The 8,220-nt window shown below is 66.0% G+C and overlaps 1 non-coding gene across 1 annotated transcript; it reads right to left on the reverse strand.

Moving 5' to 3' along the window:
* On the reverse strand, nt 8,073–8,145 carry TRNAR-UCG. The gene has a single exon. It is a non-coding gene; the product is annotated as a tRNA-Arg (tRNA).

Raw genomic sequence — 8,220 nt, forward strand, 5'->3', positions numbered from 1 at the left:
CGCGGCTCCCCGGGACCGGCCTCCCTCCTCCCGCCGTGCCGCCCCTCCTCTCTTGTTCTGGGGGCTGCGCCGCGGTCCCCCCGCCCCGCAGCCGTCCCCTCGGCAGAGGCGGGCGGCACCCCCCCCCGCGGCCCTGCAGCCAACTTCTCCTTTCTCCTCGCCCTTCGCCCTCCCTTCTCCCTTTCCACGACCTTTCCTTTTTCCTCTTCCTTTCCCCTTTCCCTACATTTTCCTTCCCCTTTCCCATCCCTTTTCCTTCTGCCCCACAACGCCGCCGCCCTCTCTCAGCCCCACAGTGCCCACCCCGTCCGTGCTCTGCCCCGAACGGCCCCGTCCCGATGAGCTCCGGGCTGGGGACGCGCTGCGATCCCGCACGGATCCCCTCGACACCCCTATCTCTCCCATTTTAATTCTTTCCCCTCCTCGTTTCGCTGTTTCCCTCGCGGGCTGTCAGCGCCGTACGCGTGTAGTGACAAATCCGGCACATACAAATAATAACAACGGTGAGAATAATAACCGAATGCCAGGAGGGAAATACGCTTATCTGAGATGCCGATCTGACCTACTCCGCGAAATAAATAAATAATACAGTAAAAATAAATAAATAACCATTCGTAGAATAATCCGTCGCCGCTCCTAAACCTCGCTTTCCCTTAAATCCGGGGCTCATCTGAAACGCGACCTTCCGCGAAACGGGGGAGATGGGGACGGAGCGAGCGCCGCGGGAGCGGCCGCGGCTCCCAGTGCCGCCCGCGCCCCGGGTTATTTATTCCTTCCTCTCCTCGCTTCCCCTCTCCTCCTTAAAAAATAAAATGAAATAATGAAATAAAATCAAAAGGAAAGGAATAAAATAGGCGAGCTCAATTAGGCTAAAAGCTGTAAGAGCGGCGCTGCCAGCTCGGCGCAAAGCACCGAGCTCCCGGCTCCCGGCCGCCTCTCCCTAACGAGAACCGGGCCCGGGGGTGCCCCGCCGCCCCGACGGCCCCGCGGCGGCCGGGGGGAAATCTCCGCTCATTCCTCAGCCCCTCGGAGCCATCCCCGCGGCCCCGAGCCGCTCGGGAAGGGTTTGGCTGGGGATATTTTAATCAGCCCTGGAGATAAAGAGGGGGAGGGAAAAAAAAAAAAAAAAAATTGCTACAAATCGGATCTGCCTAATTTTCCGGCTCCGGATTTTCCCCTCATTTCTTGCGGCCGCCGTGACGCTGATCGCTGCCGGTGAGCTCCCCGCGTGGGGCGGGGGAAGGTGCACCCCCGCGGGGCAGCGCGGGGCAGAGGGGCCGAGCGCTGCCGCAATCCGCGGGCCGCAACCCGGCCTCAGTTTCCCTCCCGGGGGCGGCCCCGTCCTCCCCGCGGGTCCCCGCCGGCCGCCCTCCCCCGCTGCCGGCCCCGCTGTCCCCGCGGCCCCGCTCCGCTCCCCGGCCCCGTTGTCCCCGTTGTCCCCGCACGGAGGCCGCGGCAGCGCTCGGCTGGAGGCACCGCACCGAGGCCGGGGAGCGCGGCCCCATCTCCGCCGGCTGAAGGACGCGATTTATCCTCGCAGAAGCGTGTATATCTATTTATTTTTTTTATTCCCGCTTCATTCTGCAACGCCTCGCTCGGCTGCGAGCGCCCGCCTCGGCCCGCTCCGTGCAGGCAGAGGCCCAGGAGAAAAATCGCAGTCTGCGTTTCAGCGGTTTTCGGCATTGTTTAAACGTTGGGTAGGTATTTATTATTATTATTATTACTATTATTTATTTATTTATTTATTCCGGGCGCAATTTAAGCGCACAAAATGGCTCCTTGGCACGGAGCGAGGCACAGCGGGCAGCGCTCGGAGACGGCCCGCGGCCCCCGCACCTGGGCACGGCGGGACATGGGGACATGGGGACACGAGGACTGCGCTTCCCCTGCTTGTACTCGCAGAACAGCGAGAAAAAAAAAAAAAAAAAAAGAAAAAAAAAAAAAAAAAGGAAAAAAAACCACCACACTTCCTCGGCTACAGCCCGATATCTCCGAGAAAAAGCGGGGAGATCTCTCCATCGCCAGGCGGAGGTTCCGAGGGGTGGCCCCCAGCCGTTCCTCGGCGCTGCGCGGAGAGGCCCGGCCCGACCTCAGCCCCGACGGGGCGGGAGCGGCTCTGGCCATGGTGCTGCACGGCCGCCGCTCCGCGCCCTCGGGGCCTCCGCGCCCTGGGCCCTGCGTCCAGCACGGAGCTCCGCACCCGGGCACGGCTTTGCTCTGCTCCCTTCCCCGGGGGAGCGATGCCACCCGTCCCGCAGCCGGGGCCGGGCACGGGGAGCCGCCCGCTGCCCGCGCCTAGGAGCAGCCCCGGCGCCCGTTCCCCTGAATTATTGAACGTGATCGCCCCGCGCCGAGTCCGCTGCCTTCCCCTCTTCTACGTCCTGCACGTCTGACGTCACTTTTCTTTAATTAGGAGAAGTTATTTTTAGCCAACCTAGAGTAACCCCCGCGCCTCGCCGCCCCGAGCTGCATCGTGTCTTAATTGTTTTTCGCTTTTCTTCCCACAATCGGGGCTTCGCCAACTTCTGACAGGAGCGGTGGCTCCCGACGGGCGTTCAGGAAACGCGTTGCTTTGTTTTGCAATTAAAAGTCGCGTTTAAGCAAGGCCCGGGGCTGGAAAGGCTCAGCCGCAGCGTCCCACAGCCCGGCTGCTCCTTCCTGCGGCCGTCGGGGGCCGGGACCGAGGATGGGACGGCCACGGGCCCTCCTCGCTCTGTGGGGCGGGCGCACGTCGAGGGGCTGCGGGGGAGGTCCGGGCGGTGCGCGCTGCCAATGCACCTGCACTGCTACGGGTCGGGTTTCCGTAAGGCTGAGGCCTAAAATACGTTTTACTTCCAGGGAGACACGGGAAAAAGAAAAGAAAAAAAAAAAAAAAAAGCAGCAAGGAAATAAGCGTCCACGGGAAGAGGAGAGCAGAAGAATGAATGGGAAAAAAAAAACTGAAGTAATAAAAAAAGAAATAAAATAAATTATAAAGAAAGGTTAAAAAAAAAAGAAGAAGAAAAGGAAAAAAATGAAGTAAAGCTACAGAGAGAAGCAAATGTGAAATAAAATATCCTCCCTCGGCAGAGGCTGCCGGCAGATCGCAGCACGGGCAGTGGCGGCCCCAGCGCTGTCCTCGGAGCTGAACCCTAGAGGGGGGCTCGGAGCGCGGCGTCCCGGTGCCCCCCACCCCACGCAGCGATGCCCGGCAGCAGCTCCCGCTGCGTCCGAAGGAAAAATCCCGGAGCTCGGGCTCTCACCCTGGGCCTAACGCCGGGATGCGCCGCGAGGCTCGGCCTCGGTCAGGCGTTCCGCCCGCTGCACGCCGCTCCGTCCGGCCGGCGGGGACGTGTGGGAGCCACCTGGCAGCGCGCGGCACCGCTCGGTCCCGGCTCCCCGCCGCCCCGCCGGGACACTGCCCGCCCCGTCGGGCTGCCCCGTCCCGGACACGCGGGGAGCGCTGCCCGGAGCAGAGCGGCCCCGGTAGCCGAAGGAGCCCGGGGCCACTCGCTCCCCCCCCCTCCCCCCCGCTGCGCTGGGCCCCGGGGCCGCCGTGGCCGCGGGCTGCCCGCCCCGACGGGCGGCGGAGCCGGGAGGGGAGCGGGTCGGCGGGGTCCCGCAGCCGGAGGGACACAACTTCCCGGCGGGGAGCGCCCCGACTTCTTCTCCTCCCCTTCACTCCTTCCTCCTCTCCCCCCCGGGGCAGAGCCCCCGCGCCCCGCAGCCTCCCCGGGGACCCCCGGTGCCGCCACACTCACGCTTGCAGCCGAGGCGAGGGCAGCGACGGGGCCGTCCGTGGACGAAGCGGGCGGCGGGGGCCGCCCTTCCCGGAGGGAGGGCGGCGGGGCGGGCAGAGCTCTGCCCCCGGCGCCTCCGGTACCCCCGGTGCGGGGGGCGGCGGTGCCCGGGCTCCTCGCGTCCTGCCGGCTGCTGCCGGTGCCGGTTCTGGTCGGTGTCCAGGAGCTGCCGCCGGCGGCAGGCTCTGCCCGCACTGACGTCAGCCCGGCAGCCTCCGATTCACTCCAACCATGGCGGAGAGGAGGAGGAGGGAGAGGGGGAGGGGAGAAGGCGGGGGGAGGGAAGGAGGGAGGGGGAGAGGAGGAGGACGGGAGGAAGGCGGCGGCGGCGGCGGGGGTTGGTCGCTGGCAGCTCCGCCGAGCAGAAACCGCAGCCCCTCCGCGTCACCCCTAATTACCCCCCGAGGATGGGGGAAAGGGGTCGCTCCCCCCACACCTCGCTGAGCCGCCCGCTGCCGCCCCCTCGGGGCCCCGTGCACCGCTGCGGGGCTGCGCCGCACCGCCGGGGCACGGCTGCGCCTCCCGGAGCTCTCTTAGAGTTGGAGGGGGGGGGAGGGGGTCGGGGCGAGGTTCTGTGCCCGCCGTGCGCCCCGAAGCCCCCTCGGCCGTGTCCCCATCCCCGGCGTTCAGGAAACGTTGCCGCCTCCCCATTCCCTCCGCCGCGCGGAGCATCGCTGCGCGGGCAACTCCCGGCCCCCCCGGCACGGCCCGGCACGGCCCCGCTCCCGCACCGCTGTCCAAGTGCTGAAAGTCCGCGAGGCTCCCCGGCACGGCCCGGCACGGCCCGGCACGGCACGGCACGGCACGGCCCAGTACGGTGCAGCCCAGTACAGCACGGCCCAGCACGGCACGGCACGGCACGACCCAGCACGGCGAGACACGGCGCGGCCCAGCACGGCACGGTGCGGGGCGGCTCCGCGGCCGTCGGGCAGAGCAGGACCACGAGATTTCTTCGGGGGGCAGCGGCAGAGAGGGAAAAAGAGGCACAGGGCCCCTCCGCTCGGCAGCTGGGCAGCGCCGTGCCGGGCCGGGCCGCGCTCTGCCAGGCCGTGCCGCCCCGACGGTCAGGCCGAGCCGTGCCGTGCCGTGCCGTGCCCGCAGCATCCCGCCGCTGAGCTCCAGCTGATCGCAGGACACGGCGGTGCCGCGAGCCTTTCTCTCCTTCCCTCCCTCCCTCCCTCCGCTCCCCTTCCATTTTTCTCATCCTTATATTCCCCTTTACGCAATTATACATTTAGCGTTTCGCCTGCAGCTTTCGCAGAGCGCGGAAAAAAAAAATTGATTATCTACGTATACATATATCCATATATTTCACAAATCCCCCTCTCCTGCCACAGCTTCACTTCGCTCCCGACCTTTTCTCGCCTCCGCTCCCGCATTTCTCCCACGTTTTATTCCCCATTCACCCGAGCAGTGCCCGCGGCTCCGGGAGCTGAAGGCGCTGCGGTCCCCGGGCACGTTCCTATGGAGGAGAAACGCGGCGATCGCGGCCGGGAGCTCCGCGGCACCGAGCACAGCGCAGCGCCTCGACATTCGCGATTTTAAATTTCCCCGTTGTTTTCCTTTCGCGTCTGCGAGTTGCCACGAAAGGAGCTACGGCCCCAAATGCCACTGCCAGCAGAAAGAGGAGCCTCGGTGCCAAATTCCGCAGTATTTTATTTTAAAAGCAATTAAGGAACACCACAAAAAGCGTCTTCTCCTCTTCCCGGGGAGTGTAAGAAATCCTTTCTCTCTCCTAGAGTCGAAACCCAATGGCATTGTCGTTAAACACGAAAAGGAGAATATGAAGAAATTGCAACACTCCCTCTCGAGCGCTCCCCCCCCCCTCCCAGTTTATTTGCCCTAATAATTAATTCACAAGAGCTTAACTTCGGTGTAACCCTGGCGGTCTTTTCATTAAAAAATCCCCGCGTTTCCTATTGAATTAGCTCTGCTCCATTGTCGCTGAAATGAAGACGCCAAACCAACTTTTACCCCGAGCATTTTCTCACCAGCCCAAAGAAAAGTCTCTCTCCTTTTTCTTTTCTCCGATTTTTTTTTCCTCCCTTTTTCTTTAATTCAAGCACCCAGGCGATGGACGTGTCCTGCAATTTAACTACTTTCAAATTCTTTGTTCGGGTCCCACTGGGGCTCTATTGTCACCTTATTGAGAGAGCTTATTGCCAAGTCAAGCCTGAGTGAATTGAGACACGCACGGGAGGAGCCCGGGGCCGGGAGAGGGCTGCTCTGCGCGGGGGACCCCGGCCCAGGTCCGAGGGACGGCGATGGGCGCGGGGCAGGGGCTGCCCGCATTCCCGGGGCCGCCGCATTCCCCCGGCGCCCGCCGCAACCTCCTCCTCCCTCGGCGGAGCTGCGCAGGGCCCGGCCCGGGGACGGGGATGGAAACGTGGATGGAAATGGGGCAGCGCCCCCCAGCATCGCCCCGCAAAGCCCCGCAGCGCCGGCACCGCCCGTGCCCGCCGCTCCCTTACCTGCGCTGCCCGCCTCCCCCGCCGCTTCGCCCCGCTCCCAGAGCACGGGGACAGGTCCCGGCCCGCTCCCCGCCGCCCGCCCTCGCTCTTCGCTCACTTTCGGAGCTCCGGGGCTCGTCTCCCGAGCGGGATAAGAAAGGGCCGCTTTTCTTTTCCCTTTTGCTGTCCCCTCCCGCTCCCCCACCCCCCCCCAGCCTGGAAAAGGGGGGTGCGTGCTGCGGGAAGGTGTCGTGTCAGGAGAAACGGCGCTGGGAGAGCGGTGCTGGGCACGAGCTCCCACGTAAGCCCGTACGTCACCTATAAAATGCCCGTTTCTCCCGTGCCTCGGCTCCCGGGGCGGCGGCAGGCACGCCTCTGCCCGGCTCCGCAGCCCGAGCACCGGCTCCCACCTCCCGAAGCCCTCCCCGAACGGGGAGGCGAAGGCAGAGCCACGGGGTACCGCTTCTCCGCCCCCCAAAATCCCTCCCGGGCCCTCCCCGGATCCTCGGCTCCGCGGCTCCGAAGGGCTCCGGGGGCTCCCGCCCCGCCGCCCCGCGACGTGACGCTCCCCGTGCCCCGGCGGACGGCGAAGCCCTTGACCCCTGCCCCCAGCCGGCTGCGGGGCACCGGGGTTAAGCAAAGTCCCGCCGCCGCCCCATTGTCCGCCCGCAGCGCTCGGCCGCGGGGTCTCCTTCGGCCGCTCCGTGCCCGGCCCCGACGGGGCGCGCCGGGCTGCGGCACCCGGACAAAGGGGCCGGGGGGGGGAGGGAGGGAACGGGGAAATTCCCCGCATCGCGCATTAATACCCTGACCCCCAGTCCCAGCCCTGCTAAAATTCCAGCGGGCTGTTTGCTTTGGTTGGCGTTGGATTTATTCTTTTCCTGCTGCTCGGGGACAGCGGGTGGCTGCCATCGGCCCGAGCGGCGGTGACAACGCTTCGTCGGGATTTATTTTTATTCTTCCCCTTCAGCGGGGATTTGTGAGAGGAGCGATTTAAAAATAATAACAGAATTGTACAAATAAACAAATCAAAGACCGCACAGAAGAGGAAATCGGCGATAACATCACGCACCGGCGGGAGGGCAGCCCCGACCCGGAGTCCTCCCCCGGAGCCGCCCGCGGTGGGGACCCCCCGACCGACCCCGGCCCCCCGCCCCGGCCCATCCCTTTTCGCTCCAGCCACGACGTCCCTAAGGGGGGGTGGGGGGATTCCAGGCACCCAGCGCTGCGGCAGCGGCACCGCTCAGCACACAAAGAGGGGCTCGTGCGGCCTCGCCCTGCTCCCAAGGCACCGCGTCCCCGCGCACCCCCAATAGCCGAGCCCAACCCCCCCGCCCCCGACGGGCGGTGCCCTGCCCCCGCGCTGCCGTCGGGTTTGCGCTTGGGGCTTTGTCCCCGCTCCGTCCCGGCTCACGGAGCGCTCCGCGGGGCCCGGAGGGGGGGGAGCGGCTGTACGGTGCCCCCCCCATCCCCGCACCCAGTAGGAGCGCTCCGCGGGGCGGCAACGGCGGAACCCGCGCCCCGACGGCCCCGGCCCGGCCCGGCCCCGGGTGAGCGGCCTCGAGCGGGCGGCAGCGGCGGGCCCGCAGCGACACCTGGCGGCGCGGCGCGGTACTGCAGCACGTGGCACAGCGCGGCACCGCAGCGCGCGGAGCCCTGCGAGCCCTCCCGCGTCTGGCACAGCTCCCGCGCGGTCGCAGCAGAACAGCTGGTACCGGCACGGTCCCGCCGCTGCCGGGTCCGGCCCAGCCGCCGCAGCGTCCTCGTCGCCGTCACCTGCTGGCGGCCAAAAGGAAACGACAAGGAAACAAAAAGAAGCGCTGCCACTCCAAGCGCCTTCCCTCGACCGCGGCAGGACTCGAACCTGCAATCTTCTGATCCGAAGTCAGACGCCTTATCCATTAGGCCACGCGGCCGCCTGAACGAAGTGCTTTTCGCGCGCCCTACTGGCTCAACTGCGGCGGGGCACTGCGGCTGCGCGCCAGGCCGTG

This window comes from Numida meleagris, chromosome 9 (assembly GCF_002078875.1).
Source record: "Numida meleagris isolate 19003 breed g44 Domestic line chromosome 9, NumMel1.0, whole genome shotgun sequence".
Taxonomy (NCBI): Eukaryota; Metazoa; Chordata; class Aves; order Galliformes; family Numididae; genus Numida; species Numida meleagris.